General features: G+C 38.6%; 1 long non-coding RNA gene across 1 annotated transcript; it reads right to left on the reverse strand.

Annotated features, from left to right (window-relative positions):
* Positions 1–4,427: 4,427 nt before the first annotated feature.
* On the reverse strand, positions 4,428–18,230 carry LOC126921696 (uncharacterized). The gene is made up of 3 exons (XR_007712520.1): positions 17,444–18,230; positions 9,039–9,386; positions 4,428–5,702 (listed from the first exon to the last, which is right to left on the reverse strand). It is a non-coding gene; the product is annotated as an uncharacterized LOC126921696 (long non-coding RNA).
* Positions 18,231–20,333: the final 2,103 nt, after the last annotated feature.

Raw genomic sequence — 20,333 nt, forward strand, 5'->3', positions numbered from 1 at the left:
TTGTAATATATACATATTCTATAATATATCTATCTCACTGCTGGCTCCTTGACGAGTTAACTCATCGTTAATTTCCTTTGGTCAAATCTAAAAATCGTTAGTACAAATTGGCCGAAGTATCTGTATTCTTACGAACGATAGTGTACGTCTATGTACATCAGTTTCTTTTTTTCATCACAGTCTTTTCCGAAAAATTGATCATAAACTGATTCGCAGCTTTCAATGCTCAATCCTTTCTCCATTGCTCGTAGAACGACGTAGTCGTTGTAGAACGTAACCGAAATTCGACAAAAGTCTGTAGCGACGAAAATAGGTACTTCCGACGCGTGCACAGGCAGACAGGGCCCGCGGGTGCGCGCTTTATGGAATTAATAAAATATTCACTCGACGGACAGACGGCAAAGTAAGGCATATAATAATTTTCAGGCACGCCACCTTGTGTGTTGTCTCCGGCGGTGCTGGTCGTACGTGACCGTTATCGCGAGATCTGATCAGAAAATGGCGCAAACTCCGATAAATAAGATAAATAATGTAACGCGGCTTCCGTACAGGACACAACCCCTTCCCGCGAAAAACTTCGAAAGTCGCGTGCACGTCCATCAGCGTGCCGAGCCCTAATATCGTGTTTCGCGCAAAGCGACCACGATTGGCCTCGTTCAAGGAGATTCGCTCTGGAACAACCATTATCGGCCCGCTTTCGCCATAGAGTAAAAGTCGTTACACGTCTATCGTCCGATCGGTATCATAAATTGCCACTGGTCTAGTTTTCTTCGTGCCGTGTCAGCCTCGACGACTGCGATACTTCAGAGGTAATAACGCCACGCACAGGCATGCGTTCCTTTCAAAGGCTATTAGAATCGATCCGATAGATATACCCTGAGTGAATTCTAATTACGATCTTCGATCGTTTTCATCGTTGATTGACTCTGGCGTGATTAAGGCAATCAGTTAGTCCTCCTTTCTAGTAGCAGTTAGAAAAGAATCGTGTGTCGTTGGAATGAAGGGGGAAGATACATTAATCAAAGTGCATCGTACCGGTTGCAATAATCTCCACGTCATACGGCAATCTAATGTTTTGTGACTAATGAGCGTAAGACGTACAGTGGGATTAACTCATTCTGAATTTAATGATATTGCGTGCTCCGTGTAATAGAGAAACTCTTTTTAACAAATAGAAAATGTCTTGCTTTCATAGAAATAATTGCGAAGAAATAGTATAGTAAATTAGATAAGTCAGTAGGAGCTTTATTTCTTACATGAGTCATTTGTTTTCTCTGTCTATGTTAAAAGAAAATATGAAACATATCCTCAGAATATTTTCAAAATTATAATTAGTTGAAAGGGTTAATGGAATGAATAGGTAATAGAATAAACTGAGATTAAAAATGCTGCAAATGAATTTATATGAGTTGTGTAAGATAAATATGAAAGTCAAATTCTTTTAGTAGTAAAGTATTAGCCACTTCTCATAGGAAAAATAGTCTTTTTTCTGCAATTTAGTATAATTCATCTATATTTGCAGGTAATAAAAATTTCTATTTGTACATTTTGTTCCTACAATTCTGGACCGTTACTATCACACTAATCCCATTTCTCGAATGGCTACAAGTTAAAAAAAAAAAAAAAAGAGGACTGAAAAACGTATTGTATCTACAACATGTAGCAAGTTTCGCTTTTCACAGCATGGATATATTGTTTACAAAATATTTTAGATACAGAGGTATCATCCACATCCCGGTGCATACATTTCGCAAATGCATTTCATGCATGCGTCATGCATATCTATTATCTCCATTGATACTACCCTAAAGCTCGAACCATACAAGTTGCGATAAATTTTATGTCGAAACCCGAAGCTCTCAAATTCTCAACACTCTCTACTAATTCGGTCTTGAGAGTAACGATATACGCCGCGAAAACCTCAGCTTTACTCGTAAATTCGACCACCAACCACCGGCGAAAATCAAAATACAAACAATAGATTCCAAATCGTGGAACTACAGTCACATTCGTAAGTACTAAGACACTTAAGGAGAAATAAAATAAACATTGGCAAATCGTTAGGAAATTATTTAAATCTTTAAAAATTATTATCTCACCCATTAAGCTATAAAGAACTCGTACGTTCAACATCGTAATAAAAAGCTCACAAATTATGTACCAGATCATTTCGTAAGTGATGTCGTACGGAAATATTAAAAAAATGTTAAACGTGGAAAGCTTATCATATTAATAAATAATAAGATCCCGAGTAAAGTCGAGTCGTTAAAAATCTGACATTTTTAATGTCACAACTTAATGCGATATTAATTTCTTTTTAAAAGGAAATTTTTTTAATATAATATCTACTATGAAACGTTTATATTTCAACGCATGATCTATCCTAAAATACCAAAAGAAATTTGAGAATTGCTTCACAAAACAAACGCTATACACGATATCGATTGTAAATACATATTCGGAAATTATTCAATTATAGTTAATCGACTGTTCGATCTGGATTCAACGAAGATTAGTCAGTGTCCTAACAGTTCTGAACAAGACAGTACATTCTCCCTATAACATTTCGTAATTTCGCGAAGAAGTTGAGCCGAATCGAATCGCGTTTTGTAAATTATTCCACGATACACGAATTCGCATCGAGATATTACAGTAAAATACGCACGAGTACGTGTTTTCGTCGATCCTTAACCCCGTGAAAATCCATGGAACGCTGACATTTTTAATGAACGCGGAAGTCTGAATTTTCATGGGATCCGGACGGTCTGAGGATGCGCGATAATCATTAGACATAGATTCGCAGGGGTGACTGCCCGTTCCCCCGCGGCCCATTCGCCCCTCTACCTCGGCTAGCTAGCGCCGCACTTATCCACCGAAATTCAGGGTCCCTCCGACGTCGTCCCTCTGCCCTCCGACTCACCCTTTCGCCCTCTACACCGCGCCCCCTTCTCTGTTCTGCAGGATGCAGTTCCGCTCGCAAACTCAAACTGCAGCCGTGGGGGATGCACAGGGTGCCGTGGTGGTGCAGTCGGTTACCATGGCGACCCATCGTCACTGGACACCCTCATCCCACGGTCCACCCACGTTCAACCCCCCTGTGCACGGTGATCCAGCGGCCGGACAACATCGTCCCATGCCGAGCCAAAAACACTGGTCTCTTATTACGCGGCTAAGCCCGTGAATTGTCTTCCCTCCGAGCCCCGTTTGGTCGTTCGCCTTTCATGCGACTCTACCCAACCCGGTTCAACTTGATTTTCGACTCCCTCCGACCCTCTCCGCGCGCCCTTCGCACGAACCTGCTTCCACGTTTCTCCAAGACACCGTGCGATGTCGACTTCTGGAATATCGTGCGAATTCAACGATATTTTGAAGTTGAACCAGTGTTTGAATATTTTTCGTTCTTGTAATTTCGCTTTAGAAAGATGGAAATAACGAGTGGAATAAAGTTCACGAAATTATGGACACGTATCGATCCGGTGTTATTAATACGATACGAAGGTCTCGTGTAGACAGGTTTTGTATGAAGGTGAATTTTAATATCGCGGAAGATTAGAAGGTTAGATGTTCTTCGAATTACAGGTTCGGTTAATAATGTAATAAAGTGAGATTAATGTATGTTTACGGCATTAATAAACGAAGTATTTCAAGCTATAAGAATAGATATTTTGTGAATTTAAGTTGTATGCTCTACGCGTAGCAGTATTTTTATTCCAACATGGATAGGACATATTATAAAAAATTTTAACGAGTTACATCAAGCGGTTTGAAAAATGTACGCAGCAAAGTACAATTTTTTGAAAATATTCCAGCTAATTCATTGGCTATTTCGAGAAAAGAAGAGAAAATTTTCTCTACAAATTCCCTCAGTCAATTTTTACTTTTTTTATGAATCCACTCATAGTATTTTTTATTCTTTAATATAAAAAACATTCATGATAGAAAAAAAGTTCTCAATCCATTGCTGTATGATGAACAAGGTGTATAATTATAAAAACTGACAATTTACTTTCAGGTTTTATCGATTTCGTTGGTATGAGACATCAAACACGCCTGATAAAAACTGTTTTAATTACTGTGACGATGACATGGCAGAAACTTAGAAACTAATCAAATGGATTAGCCATATTGGTTCGATAAATGAAATAGCAACTCGTCAGAGCTTTTACATAACCAAGAGAAGTGGTAACGTCTTAATATCAGATATCCGTCGACTAACCGGATGACAGCCACACCCTCTTTTGGTCACGCGAGAGACGACTTTTCAAAGCCGCCTCAAGCAGACATAATTAATGAAACACAAGGGAGTGGAAAGTGTAAGCATTTTAACGGCTGAAGTCTCTAAAACTTCTGGATCATTTCAACCCGCTTCACGATACGTTTCTCTTATAATTCAGAAATATAATGTCGTGAAAGTAGCCTTTTATATCATCCGAGACTATTAATTGCGGCGTTTTTAAGATATTTGAAACACAGTCAACGTAAAGGATTCAAAACTGTCTGATCATGACGAAGAAAGAATTATTCAGTAAATTGTTTCCTATAATAAAAATAAATTGTATACAAATATGTATTTCTCATCCTTCTTCTTATTGTAATTCAAACTTTGAACTAATCGAAGAATTGCTTATGGTTAGGTAATTTTTCAAAAATTATAGATTTCAATACAAAGCAAAAGTTCTATTTTGATTAATAATATTTTATAAATAATTAATTAATTAAGACAAACAATAACTTTAATGATATTCTTCTCTAGCAAGTCAATATCTATTGATGGTTCGCATTTACAAAATAATATTAACAAATTAATTTCACCCCGCTTAATTTAACCAATAATTTCTATAACTATGAGATTCAAAATTAATGATAAACACAAATCAATTTCAGGTAAATTAGTTCAAATTCTTGCAAATACGAACATGAACAAAAGTGAAATTATACACAACGATATAGGGTATCTTTAAATAAAAAAATTACTATTGAATGACGAGTGAATTCGCCTTATTCGATTAACAGATTAAGGAACTAATCCAAGATATAACCAACAAAATACACGAAGACTTTCGAAACAACTCAGCATGGCAATCTTCTACAATCAAAACAAAATAAGATTTAGCCAAGCTTCAGATCATTTCCGCGTGTATACCCTCGACGATTTAACATTAATAATTCGACTTACGCAATCGTCGTCAATAATTAGTACACAGGACACGCGCCTGAAGCGACAGTAAATCCTGGCAACGCGTTTATAGATACTAAAGCGTTGGCTACGGCTCTGAACGGGATCGATCGATCGAACTTGACGATACGATCGGTCGTTTACCATTACGTATCCGTATGATCGTATCGAGGGGTGTACAACCCCCTTAACGTGTGTTCCACTGGCATAGTGACCTCGATATCCGTATACAAAACGGGCACATTCTCGTCGAGCACACAGCCACGCTCATGCCTGACCACGCCACGTTCCCCCCGCGTCTGTTGTGTACATGGACACGCACGTATTGGTCCTCATCGATACCGATCAAATACCAAAGATTCTGAGGCAGCCCGAGTGTATGTGCCCTTCGACCGAGGCGCCTGTTGCACGTCGCCTCTTCCTACGAAACATTCCTGAATTTCGCGTTTCTGATGCTTCCGATCGTCGCCCCTGCACACCTGCAATGCCCCGTGTTTAGGTGTCGAGAGACTTTTCCTTCTGAAACCTAGAAAAAAAAAAAAAGGGAAGATTGTAGAAGAATTTGAAATTTTAAGCAAAAGTAGATGTAATTGTGTTTGTGTTAATATATATTTTTTATGGAAGATTCTTTATACATTAGTTATCAGTATTACGTTATAATACTAATGTCTTTTAGCATTTAACACATTTGTGCAATATAATAATGAATAGACTGAGGATGTTTGCGCATTTATGGAATATTGAAATACGCAAAAGCGTACAAAATGCTATTATACCTGTAAATATCTAAAATAAATACTCGTTATAATACTTAAATTATGAAACGAATCTCTATTTAAATTCTATTTCTTCGATTGTATTCATAAGGATTTTGCATAAACATCTGCAGTCTGATAATAAAATTTCACTCAAACTATTCCATTTTACACAACTTGAATTATTCAAAGATTTCAAAAGAATCGAACACCTATCATCGTAATAAGCTCAATCGTAAGACCGATAGTAGCCACATTATCCTCTGTCTGTTATTAACTGGAAACGTTGTAAACACACGATTGAACAATTATCGAAGGTCCCGATCAAAATACCGATCGAAATAACGATCGATCATTGATACCGAATTTATTATTGCATGTATTTGTCCAGCCTAATGAACAGCGCGCGGCCGACTCAATCGTGTTGCTGTTGCACGCACACGTGAGCATGTATACGCGTCATAGACGCGATTACAAGCGTGGATATAATATATACACGTATACGCCGCACCCCGTGCGATCCCGTGTTTATTTCCACAATCAGGCGAGTCATAATACTATTATCAAGGGGTGAACCATGGGGGGAACCACCGCGTCGATGTATCGTGGCACACGACCCACTGATACGATGACCCTATTGAATGTACAATATCGCACGTGGGTTGACCCGCAGTTAGGCTTCAATTTCGATCTGGCTTCGACGGATCGATGATGCGTCGGCGTATTTTCTTTCAAACATTCGATGAGATTTCTTTTGCTTCAACTGGCTAGAAGCTGGATATTTTGGGGGAAAAGTCATGAGTAAGTACGCCGTATCGAAGGAAGCATCTTTTAATGATGAAAATTTTGTTAATTTGCGTTAATATTTTAATTTTTTAATTGAAAGCAGCTTTAGTGCCATTATCTATCTCCTCAAAGTAATAACACGAGTACAGAAACTGCTTAATCCTTAAGTGCATAATGTTGTCATTTGCAAACACACCTATATTTCCTAATATACGAGACACATTGCACTTACTGCATGATATGCTGAAATATCAGTATGTTGAAACAGAGAAACAAACACAAAAGAATTACTTTCGCTTTATTATCTTATTACTCCTATAACTCGAGCGTCTCTAATTTATGGTTGTTTTTCTTTATTTATAATTGTTACTTTTAATGTTATATTCAAAATATTATTTAACATTACACTATTTAAAATGTTGTGCTATACCTATTATCAGAAGGTAGGTAATTTATAGTATTTTTACAATGACTACTCTATAACTTATTTATATATTCTACACACGGCGCATCCAAGGGATAACTACACTCAAGTGAAGCATGCTAAAACGTGAAATATCCAGATTCGTATTCTTCTGGCGTATAATTTCGTAGTATAAAAATTAGATATTTTAAATTGTTCTATTATATTTGAAAGACTATACATTTAAGGTTTAATATAGAAGACCTCAATCGTAACGTAATTAAAATTGTTGCCCAAACATTTACACCTTAACTACTTAATATGCGCCTGGTATATCCTATTTGCATATAGATCACGAAGAAGCAGTTCTTCGAAGAGTAATAGCACACTTCCTGGAAAAGGTTCAAGGAAATGCCACCTCATCAAAGATGCACTACTATCGGAATATGAGACCAGACCAAATTTTCAAACGTATAATCGGCATTTCGTTTGGATAGTCGTTAGTATACGTGGCCGTGGTTGATTTATTGTGACGGCGTACCGTTGTTGCCAGTAATTTTATCTCCATCGAACGTTTTTCCAGGAAATCGAAATCAAATGGGGGTATTAATATCTCATTGTACGGTCGCGTGTCGGCGACACTTTCCCAGCGTGCGCCGCGGTTTTCCATCGGTTTATTTCTCTCCCCCTTTTTTCCATGCGCATTAAAGCGAGGCGACCGCCAGTCCACGTGCAACGAATCAACCGTGGCTCGCTTTTGGAAACGACAAAATATTCGCGATCGTCGAAACAATTACTCGCTGTTTGCGCTCATATTATCCAATCGCGACGGTGTCAATGAATATAATGACGCGAAGTGTTTGCGTGTAATTAGCATGAAGGTGAAATGACCGGTGAAAATGACGCGTCGCGAAAGGAATTCCTGAAACGACCGACTGAATTTGTAAGTTAATCGGTTTCCCGGGTCGCTCTCGAACCTTTGCCCTTCAAATCTCGATCGGCCATTGGCTGTTTTCACGATTAATCAGCCTCGTGTTTGCTTTTAAATCATACTTTCGCCTTTAAAACCGCCCCGACGTCGTTCCTCGTCAATTGTACTTTTCAATACGTACTCTCTACACACCGTCAGTGGATAATTAACGACTGAAGCGTCGATCGAAAATAATATATTTCTAATTAAACCGATGCGCCATGTTAATTTCAACCCTAATTAGAAATGTTACAAATTATCGTGGGGGATTAGATTAGGTTGATTTGATACTCGTAAACTGGTAGAGAAACCCCAGATGACCATTTTTAGGCAGAGATTGATACGAGTATATCGTTTACATAAACTATTTCAAAGAAAAAATTTCAGGAAAATGTCAAAAAAGATGAACAATTATCTATGTTGGCGATTAACGTTTCATTGTTCGTTTGAAAATCATGTTTCGACATAGATATAGACACGTTTTTTCAATTGATCATTAGGATCGTTATTTATCTTCGAGCAACTACAATAGCATCATTATTAGGATACATATTACGAGTTACATATTAAAAATATTACAAATATCAAGATTTGTAAGAAGAGTATAGATAACGTTTAAAACGATTCACGTTAATATTAATATTTATTGTACATAATACGATGACCTGGGATATATGTATATAATTATTATAAATGTATACAATACAAATATTGTAATTGGTAGAAACGTATGTTTAAATAATAAGCAATAAACTAAATGATGCTGAAATTTCACATATGCAAAGAAAGATATATATCTACTACATATATTAGGTCGTTCGATAAGTTGATTTTGAAATATTCAAGATATAGGACATTCAGAATCACAGAGACATCAGAATCAATAATTTCAATTACCTATGATATAATAATAACTTATTAATTTATTAAATTTACACATTTACGTACCTATAATATCTTCGATTTCACGAATTTATCTTCCCATCAATGCAGCTTTATTCTGACGAAATCCTTAACTAACCGGTTGGTTGTTGCTCAAATGTCTACTAGTCCGTGAATAGAGTGAGTTTCGAAGGTTATTGCGAATAAAGATAGTCCCTTCTTGATAACGCCGTGCTAAGATACCATAGTCCCGAAGCAAGTGGCATATCTTGATTGGGATCTTCAACCCTCGCGCAATCCAACCTTTGCAGGCGGTGCACAGAAGATTTTGGATTTGTGTGTAAGAATCGATTCTACTTGTATCAAATCGCAGGTTGGTACGAAACAGGAGTGGAATACGTTTCGTGCGACGAACTACAAATAATATGAGAATATTTAAATACGAGAAATTTTATAGAAAATAATTAAACTACGAATGTTTACGCGTTTACCGAAAATTTAACAGTAAATATCTCTTTTTACAGGCAGTTCAAATGGCAGATGCAGTGAAGCATATTAAACCATACTTACAAAATTGAAATTTGTCTTTTATGATTGAACAATTAATTTGAAAGCAACGAGCAAATTAGAAGAAGATAAAAAGAAATACTAAAATCGATTTGTAAACAAATTCTTGGCATAAATTCTATTAGATATTTGAAATCAAAAAATGTAGTGCTAATGATTAATGAAAAGAAGAGACACATATTTGCAAATTCACAGAATACCGTAAACGTTCCTGGCATCTGGATACGTGTGTGATGATCGTTCTATCGATCTCCTGTACACGAATTTCAATTTTTGAATTTCACGGTGCACACGAAAGTGGTAAATTAATGATATTATGTTCGTGTAAATACGGCAATGGCAGATAATATGTAAATAATTTCAAGCGGCATCATTAAACGAACTGTTACATGTTGCAACCACATTTATCAGGCGCCGCAAATAAATCGTCATTTTAATTACTCTGCGATACTTCTAACCTTTATCGTATCATTTTCTTCCATTTCGAATGTTAAAACCATGTCAATTACACGTGTGGAAAAGACTAAAAACAGACACATTCAGTTTTCTCTACCGAGTGATGTACATACTGTAAACATAAATTTCAATTCGATAATGAGAATACGAAACAAGAATATGTATAACAAATTTAATATTATGGTTTTGGATTGGTTGGATTGACTTACAAATTTGCTTTTCCATTTATGTTTCATCTTTAAAATTACCTTTGTAAAAATATAAATTCGCATAAATATACATAGATGATCTACCTACAAGCGCTATTGTATATACCTTTAAACACAGGTAGGTCTCAATTCCTACTTCAACGATAACCACAAACAGCAGTCATGTCGTAGGTTCTCCCTTAACAATTGTCGAAAGAAGGGTTCGGTGCGCGTGAACGAATTTCGTTTCCGGTGTTCGCATCAACGTTAAAAGTTGCTGGTGATATCGTGCGTGTGTACTTACGGACCTACCGTCACGCCCTTTAATTATCATACCGGCCATCACGCCATTACACTTCCGTATACAATTACTTAGCTGCTGTATCGTCGCTACTCGCAAGATTCATGGGAAGATGTCGGGCATCAAGATTAACCGCGCTCGCCATTTCCTCGAAATAGAATCGTCCCGGTAATTTATCGCGATTGACTTACGTGCATACGCGCATTTTATATAGGCGTCGCAGGTAGAATAACCTACAATAAGCATAGAGAATGCGTTGTTTGTTTCGTTGAAACGGTGCATTACGCATCATCGAAGCGGCGATGAAACAATGAATTAGTCAACAAGTGAAAAGCCAACTTTTGGAGGCGGGGCCGATGGAGTCGCGATTTACGGGCCGGGAATGAGGTGCGTTATTTCAGTAAAATTTCCTCTCATCGCGTCGATCGACGCAGAAAAACTAATATTTCTGCGCTGGTATTAATTACATTATAAATCCACATAATCCCACATTATCGCACGCCCTCTAATTGCCATCAATAATTATCGTATATCTGTCAGCGGCCGAGAGCGTTGTTAAAATAATGTTTAAACTGCACGCTTTAATTACATTGCTACCTGTTGCTGGTTGATTGCAAAATAAATATTTATTTGTTTGAATATTAATCCGTTGCCACTCCGTTCTCTACCAATGCCAGACGATGGGCGCGAAAAATGAATTCTTAAAGCATACTTTGAGAGAACGAGTTGAGAGGGACGATCGACAAATTTTTAGGATTTTAATCGTTAATTATTAATTAACGCTAGGTTCGAATATATTCATCATTCAATATTTATCGTTCTTACAATTTATTCATTATTATTATTATAGTATATGATTTTTAGACTTTGTAAAATGTAAGAGAATTAAATTGTAAGGGTGATGAACAATAAACAATTGGAAAGGTTGTTCATTTATATGAACTATTTGGAAAATCAATTTTTCTCATTTGTAAGAAGAGATTCAGATCGTAAAGAGTTAACAAAGCGCAACTTCAATATGATCCTTTCTAACACAAAGGAAAAACGTACAATTGTCATATAAACTAATAAGTCAAACAAAAATTGTACACTCTCAATTCGTTGGGAAAAAAGACAGAATGCTCGTTCCTTCTCATCCTTTATGAACTTTCCACGAACGATGTAAACGCATGGCAGTATCATAACTTCAAAGTTTGAAGTACTAATTAGAAACTTGCGCAACCGAACATAAAAAGAGCAAAGAATAAAAGGATGGAGAAGGATGAGTCCCGAGGAACTTCGTAAAAAAGATCGAGAAAACTCTATATGCACAAGCTCAACAAGGCGTTCACCTGTCGCGTATTTCGCATGGCTAGTTTAAAACGTTTAATAGTTCATGTATATCCGTGCGCGTATTAAAACCTTGCAAACTTCTCGAGCCACGTTACGGTAGAAGTTATTAAACAGCCGGTAAAATTTACTGCGTCAAACTTTCCTAACTTCTCCAACGGCCGCTGTAATGGTTTCGATATTTAACGAGTGTCCAACAGAAAACCGTTACACCCAACGAAGGAACAGTTGCGATACTTTGTATGATAAAACGAAGTTAACCGACAAGACGAAGGAAATCGTAGTTAAGAAAGACGGTTAAGAATGCATTATACGTTCGACTCAAGAGGTGGTCAACGTGCGTATCGTGGGCTGCACCTGTTGGGGGCCCCCTTAAGGTGCACCGCAGCAGAACCCCGCCAACCTCTGCTTAATGTTTGTGACGAAGACGTTGGTCGAACGCGGACGTTTAAAAGCCCAGTGTCTGTTACATGCAAGCCGCATGCCCTTTAAAAAATCACCAACCGACAATTTTGTTCGGTTAGGTTGCTATTTAAAGAAGGCTGGTATTTAACTACGATATATAAAATAGTTTAAGTATATTATAGGTATTTATGTATCTTCGAATTTCCTATAAATGAGTAAACATCTAGTAATTAGCAATTTATCGTCAGTTAAAATCATAGATTGAGTATTATAATAATTGAAAAAGATCGGTTTCCTTGGTTTGATTAAGTATAAATATCTTACTAGCGTAATGAAATCGAAGTTTTGCTAATTCCTCTTACCACACTCAGCTCGTACAACCGTTATAAAATTTGACATTCTAGCGAAGCGATACCTTTCTTCCTGCAATATTTCGATGGTAATAGTAACATGGACCGTGTAATCGAGAAAAAAGAAAGAAGAATGAAATGAGAACACGATCGAGTGGTAGAACATCTTCGTAAAAACCTGAACTGGCAACAGCATCCGTTCGTTGAAAACCATAGCACGAGGTGAATGAAGGAGGATCAGGCTTGGGTAGTCGTTTTCTCGTTTCCGAAGGAAAGCTTTCACGCAGTCTAAAGACGTTTCTTAATTGAACGAGACTGGTGTTTGCACCAAAATCCAACGATGGCCCTACTCTCGGCGTGGCACTTAACAGGCTTCGTTAAAAGCAGAAATGTCACGACGAATTATAACAGCGGCTGGGTACCTTTGCCGACCTCAAAGGTCGATAATTCTTGATCGACTGAAAATCGTTTTTCCATTGAACATAGAACACTTTGAATCTATGGACCAGTGCGCATCATCTGTATGTTTCTCGAGAAATAAAACGAACACGACTGATTCAAGCGTTAATTTAGCTGAAACGCCACTCGCCGTTGAAGTTCAACCGTTTTCGAAAGTGGAAGAGTCGAAATTTCGGGCGCTGCAAGTGGTACCTCTTACGGATTCACTCGCGAATAGTAAACGCGTATATACGAGTGCGTGGATGCGTGCGTTCCTGAGTGCATAGAGGAACGTGTTGCGGGTTCGCGCCACAGAACCATTCGGAGAATGTGCTCGGCCAGAACGAGGTGGACAGGATTTCGGTGCCATTACCACGGTTATTGTCCACTGGAAATCATTAAACTAAAATCTAACTACGGACTAATATTGTAAACCTGCCACCTATTCCAAAAGCTTTCCTGCCAGACGGTGGAAACTTGCCACGCGCATAGAATCGCGAAAACGTCGCTCGCAAGGCCAGGCAAGTCGAATGACGAGTTTCTGCGAACGTTTCGCTGAATTGTCGAGAGAGAAGACAAGGATACAACGCGACACGATTACCGATTACACGAAGCAACTCTTCGTCAAGCGAATACGTGTACTGCAATCCTTTTCAGACGATTTCGCTGTCGCTAACAGATTCGCAGCAAGTTGAAGGTGCGTGGGATTAGTCATAAAACTTTTTAGTGCTCAGGACAAAATTAAATCTTTTAATCGTATAATAAATCTTGCTCGTACTATTTTTCAGTAAGATATCTTGTAAAGTCCTGGATTCGTAAATTAAATTAAGGGTTTATATACTGTACTAAATTGCAGCGAGTTATATAATTATCATTGTATGTTTTGGAATGAAACTGGTTGATTTCATATTGTATATAAAAAATTACTGTTCTCTAAAAGACGTGATATATAAGTTTGACTTATGTCTTCCACTTATGACCTTCGCATTGCATAAAATCGTACAGCATATTGTACACAGAATGAAATTGTTGATAAACCTGTATCATACCAGTCGACGGTTAAAGTAAAAACTGAAAAAGTCGCAAATCTATGGACGAACAAAATCGACATTGTGGGGAGACCAAGGACTGTCTGGGAAGGAACTCCTGCGTCGCGAACTTTAAATAACAATTTCACGGGAGAAAATGAGCCATCAAAAACAATGCGACAGTTAAAAGGTTTAATTCGACTGGTCAAAGGTGGAGCAGACCGAGTCTGTTTGGCTGCAGTCCTGCAAGCCGAGGGAAAGCGAGAAGCGGACCAACGGCGGAAGGGTGGAGAGTAGAAAGAGAAAAAGAGCAACGAAGGGGGATGAAGGCGGACGAGGCAGAGGCGGATGAAGAGGACGAAGTTGAACCAGTACCTTTCAACCGACGTAGCCGACCTCCGTGCAAACGTAGATACGCGTATACTTGTACGTCGGCGAATTATTATGGTAAAACGGATACGAAAGCACCCCGATATCCTCCGTTAGCGGGCCGTGTTCGAATGTACCGTGGCCGGGATTCGTATGTATGCGAAGTCATACGGACGTGCGTACGTGCGCGTGTTTTCACGGCACGGCGTATATCCTCGGCTATGAGTAGTTACTGGTCGGAGTAGGAATGTTAATACCGCGGCTGTCACCGGCAGAACACCAGGACCACCAATCCGTCCGACCGGCTTCAGACTTTTCCGACTATTCGCCGTGTGAAAATCGAACGCCAACGATCCCTAAGCTACGTTTCGACGCTGACTTTTGTTTAATTAATGCGAATTTGTTGACGAACGGTTTATTTTTTAATTTTACTACGTTGTCTGAGTTATTTTCAATCTAATCGTGTTTCTTTCAACGTATCGAAGGATTTTTCAAGTTTAAGGAATATATGAAAGAATCGTTGTTAATATGTTTGATTTCTCGTTTCAATTTTATGCCACAATCTTTTTGAAAATACTTATTTTTAGTTCGTTTCTATATATAATAAATATCTTATTCTATATATAATAAATATCGTTTCTATATATATAAATATCTTATATATAATAAATATCTATTCTCTATATATAATAAATATCTTAAATATCTTATGAGAAATGAATAATCCAGTCAAGTGGATCGTTATTTTTATCACTTTACGTCATCGATGTAACACGCGAGTAAGTTAAGAGTAATTAATAATTACCAGTGTATAGATCAGTAGTCTCTGATAAAAGCAAGAAGCTATGATACTTCAACGACGCTGATCTTAGTCGTCTAATCATTGAGTATTTGAGAGACAAATTTCACGTAATCAGAGAGCAAGTTGCGGGAAGGAGATTAAAGATAACCGATAGAGCAGAACCGTACTTATTGTTACGCAGATGTCGCAGATGAAGTTGATACGGACATCACCAATTAAAGTTCTCTATTATCGCCGACGAGAAATCAGTGAGCATCGCTCTATGCATCGATTATGTATTTGTTTTTTCCGATTTATTCCCTCGAGTTTCAAAGGAGACACGCGATATACTGCGAATAATAAAATAATCATTGATCACATTTAACTGTATGTACATGGAATTTCAATTGGACTGGTACCCTTTTTTCGACGTTTATGAGTAGACTTATAAACGTATCCAGGAACGAACTTTATATTCAAAAATATTTTCGTTCTTTTAAAAAACATTCACGCACATACACACGTGATCAATCCGTGTGAACATTATAGACGTTGCATATAGAATTGTAAAAGAATAGCTATCAGTTTTTGACTAGACTCTACAAATTATTCCAAAAGATTGAACTTCTTTCTGTAATTACTGTTTCGAGTAAATCATTCGAGCAATTATTTTAAGAGATAGGGGGTTATTTGAGCCATCGTTTCTTTTAGAATAACCGATACCTTTTTCTTCTACCTTATGAGATTTTCCATGACAGTAGAATCGGCTCGTGCCCACTGACGTGTTAGGTGAGATCGGTTTGTACTTCGGTCGCTGTGCATCCGACGCTCGTATATGTGTACACTCGAGGCTGATGGAGTAGGAAGGTGGAAAAGACTGACTCTAGGGAGTCGATGCTATCGATTCGGTCGATCTATGGAACCTGAACGCTCACAAATCAACCTCTACACCTATTTCCCTCTATTCTGTGTACGTTGCTAACCGATAACTATTACTTCCCATTGCTTAAACGCGTCCCGTTCTGTATATATTTTGTTCAACATCCGAGAGCGAAGAGGGAGCGAGGAGGAGATGCAAAGTCGTGTCAAACGGTAATTACTTGTAATTATCGATTTCGTGAGACACAATCGAAGAAAAGGCATCGCTAGTCGAATGGAATTTTAATTAAAATTCTGTCAACGATCAGGCATCACCGGAACGAAATTAACCGGATAATATGAAATTGCGCCCTGAACTACTTAACGAAGTTGTAATACGGATATACTTTTTCATTTGAAGGAAACTGAAAAAAAGAAGGGGAAAAATGCCGTTTTCCGTTTGGTACATTAGCCGGGGGCTCTTGCCGCGCGCGGCTTTCCCGCGCGATTAAAAGCAAAATGACGTTAATTAACGTGAACGAGCTTACAAATATACTGCTACGCTGTGTAACTCCATCAACTTGGCGATTTTTCAATGCGTTTTCTTCCATCCGACACGGGCACAGTTCGAGTTTCCTGGCCTCGCAAATATTCGATTTCGCGAGACACGAGCGAAACCTCGACTTCTGGACAGAGCCGTATTTGAAGCAGGACTCGTAATTGAAGCCATTTACATACGGTGGATGAAAGTCAATTTGGAATTTCTGATGGTAATTTGTAACGTGAAATGAAACGCGGTATTGTAAAATTTTTAGGTTGGTCATAATCTTTTTTAAATTTCAGTCGAAAAACTACGTCGACTGTCGTAAAAATAAAAAACATTTTAACATTTTGATCGTATTGCGAGATCCATATGTATGGACAGAGTATTGTGACAGATGTAGATGTGATAGATATGAGTCACTCATGTTGATCATAAATTGAAACCAATAGAAAAACAAAGTTCACAGACATTTTTTAAAGATTTGCCTTGGAATTTGCAACTATCGTACCATCTCGTGATAAATAAATTTATGAAAATCATTTAATCAATTATTACTAACTATTTATCTCAATGACGTGCAATTAATAACTTTATAAAAAGTGTAGTTGATCAGTTTGGTTCCTAAAAGATTTGTATATGTATTCAACAATGAGATTGGACGAGAACGTGAAAAAAGAAATATAATATTTTCATAAGTATAGGTGGCAAAATTCATATCGTAAACAAACAATTACACAAACATCGAATCAAACATCCATGCACTAGCTTTAAGACATATTGTGTACATACTGACGTTTAATCACGCGAAACGAGACGAGGTAACTGCTTTAAAAACAAAACAGCCTATAAATACGAACCTGATTAAACAGCGTGCCGGTGGATAGTAGAGTAAAAACAGAAACCGCTGAAACGGAACGATATCCCGATGAAGAAACGCGAAGGTGAAGAAGCGAAGGCAAAGAAAAGCCGCGGATGATACGTTGTCCCTGTTGTTGTTTTTGTTACAGAGTAGAGGAGAAGTACGTCACGGCGGCCGACTAGCGAAAGCTGCGCAAAAAAAACCGCAACGGTGGAACCCGGACGGTCTGTAAAAAAGGAGGAAAAAAAACCGGAAAAAAAATAGTGAACCGATCCCCACCACGTTTCCCTTCCCGACGCTTGGTCGACGGTACGGTCAGTGGTAGGGGTGGAAATGAAATCGACAGGGCGTCCACCTATCGGTCCGATGGCACGTATACAACACACGATCGCATACATGGAACGCCTTGCACACGGTGCTGGCCGATGCTTTGTCCACGTGTGTCGCGATACGTGGCACGGACTCGACCACACCGCCACGCGACTGCACACACGCTCTCTGTATGCATGTGTGTGCGCGCATGTTGACTGATCGTGTGTACGCCGACATAACTAAACAAGCAACAAGTGACCTTAAAATCTGCGAATAAAAATACCGGCTACTGATCGGGTATCGTGCGCAGCTGCGAGCCTGCCGGTGGCAAAGGGGTTGCAGGGTGTGTTTCGCCGTGCCAAGGAACCACCAGCAACCCGTTGCCGCATGTAAACACCGGGATCGTAGTTTAAAAAAACAGAAAAGAAAGAAACAAAAAAAAAAAAGGAAAAGAAGAAAAAAGAAACCGCTGCTGGCAACGTCAGTTGCGCTTTCCTTTTTTCCTCCCTCCCTCTTGCCCGACACGCGCTTGTTTCTGTCAATAGGAGAAAAGTTTTACCAATCAGTTACACGCGCGTAACTTAAACCGGTAGCTCAATCGTTGATCGATCTATTATACGCGTGTGTATACGTACATCGTTTTTTTAGTATTTTTTCTTCGCTTCTTTGAGACGAAACTGGTACGCGGCATTGCTCTGTTAATCGTCGGAGTTATTCACGTTGGTAATTGGTGTACGCGTGTATGCCGAGTTGGGCGAGTTGAAATGTAGGGACGGTACCTTCGGTAAAGAGCGAGCTAAGTGGTTTGCATAATGGGAAGCAAAAATTGTGCGACGAACAGTAGTGGAAATTGTAACGAAACTGCGTAATTCATTGAGCACTCGTTAATAATATTCGTTACTTTACAAGTGACGATAATAGAATGTCGAAGGTACCTAATAGAAGGTATTCGACCGTATAAAGGTTTTTTTCATCGAAGACTTGAGAAAGGAACCCCCGCAAATTGTTGCGTCGAGTCGATCGATCAGCAGCTATTTCTTTTTGCGGAAACAGCTGTTTTTTTCGAAAAGAGAAACAGGATTCAACCCGGAGCCGAGATATGAAATTAAAGAGCAACAAGTGACCTCAAAATATACGAACATAAAAATGCGAACGGCCGATCGAGAGTTTTACGCGGCTCAATCGAACTCAAAGCGGTAAGCGAGATGATTCGGAAAGGGGAATATGGGGTTAGAGTAAACCGAGAGGTAAAAAGGGGCGAGAGTCGACACGGCCGAGGGTAGTTCAGATAGATAAATACTTAGAAGTTACGCTGCTTTATTGACCATTTCTGACGTCATCGGCGACTACAAAGAAACCGAACCCCTCTCGTGCATATCTTGGGGGATAAAACGAGGGGTACTGGGTTTTCATCAGAATTAAAAGCACAAACATCGAGATCACGGAACTGCTTATACAGAGTTAAACGAATTTTTTTTACTTCTTTAAAGAAACTAACATAAACAATCTGAAATTTTTTACTTCGCGAATAAATTGCTTAAAAATTATATTTCTGACGATAATCAAACGTTCAATAATAAGACCTAAGACACGTAAATAAGTACGAATGAATATTTTCTAAAATGAAAACAAAAAATATTTCAACGCTGCATACGCAAGGGTTTAATAGGCTAAAAGGGGAAATCGCAGCAATAGAATCGCGCACAAAGAGAGGAAAGGTCTTTGATTCAAGCTGTTTCTACGTTAGTTCCAATATCAGCCGTCTAAGCAAGAGCTCGCCACTGTCCAGCGACCCTTTCACCAACACAAGCAGGATTCAACCCCTTAGCACACACGGATACGTATCCACAGACGGGGGTGATTTTTCTTTGGAACACCGACACAGAACCGAGTCGTCTCACCGTTAGGAACACAGACTCGATACGAGCATGCATCAGTGGGGTTGCGAGTATCCTCGTTTCGCTTCGAAAGCGATAGCTACCCTCTCTTTTCTCGAGAATCGCGCATGACCGAAACCATTCGCGCTCTTCCTCGCGCTATCTTCGTCGAAGCAACATCAAATGAATCGCTCCTTCCAGAGGACATAAAAGTACTCGATTGTTATCGTTAATGTCGTTCACTGAGGCTCGTATCAGCTTAAAAAAGGGGAAAAATATCGTGTATTTTCTGAATTGACTAAACACAGTTTAAAGTTTTCTTGCTTTGGAATAATAATTTATGTTACGATAAGTTACTTTAGAATGACGGTATTCTCGTAGTACCATTTTAAATATCATTTTATACTTCCATAACCAATTATGCATTCTTTGTAAAATAAAAATAATCTACATTCCTATATAAACCATCTTAGTAACCAGTTATGCTTCTTTTGTAAAATAGAAATAATCAACGTTCCTACATAAACCATCTTAGCCTGCCTAATTTCCGTTGCATTCGTCCGAAGCTTGCACGTGTCCAGCCTATCCGATATCAGCATATACCATCGCCTCGAAAGCCCCCATTACACCTCGACGTAGACACGCACACGTACACAGGGGCAGCGTGATAAAGTAGAAAAGCTCTCTGTTCCTGTCCAT

This window comes from Bombus affinis, chromosome 11, assembly GCF_024516045.1.
Source record: "Bombus affinis isolate iyBomAffi1 chromosome 11, iyBomAffi1.2, whole genome shotgun sequence".
NCBI classification, from domain to species: Eukaryota; Metazoa; Arthropoda; class Insecta; order Hymenoptera; family Apidae; genus Bombus; species Bombus affinis.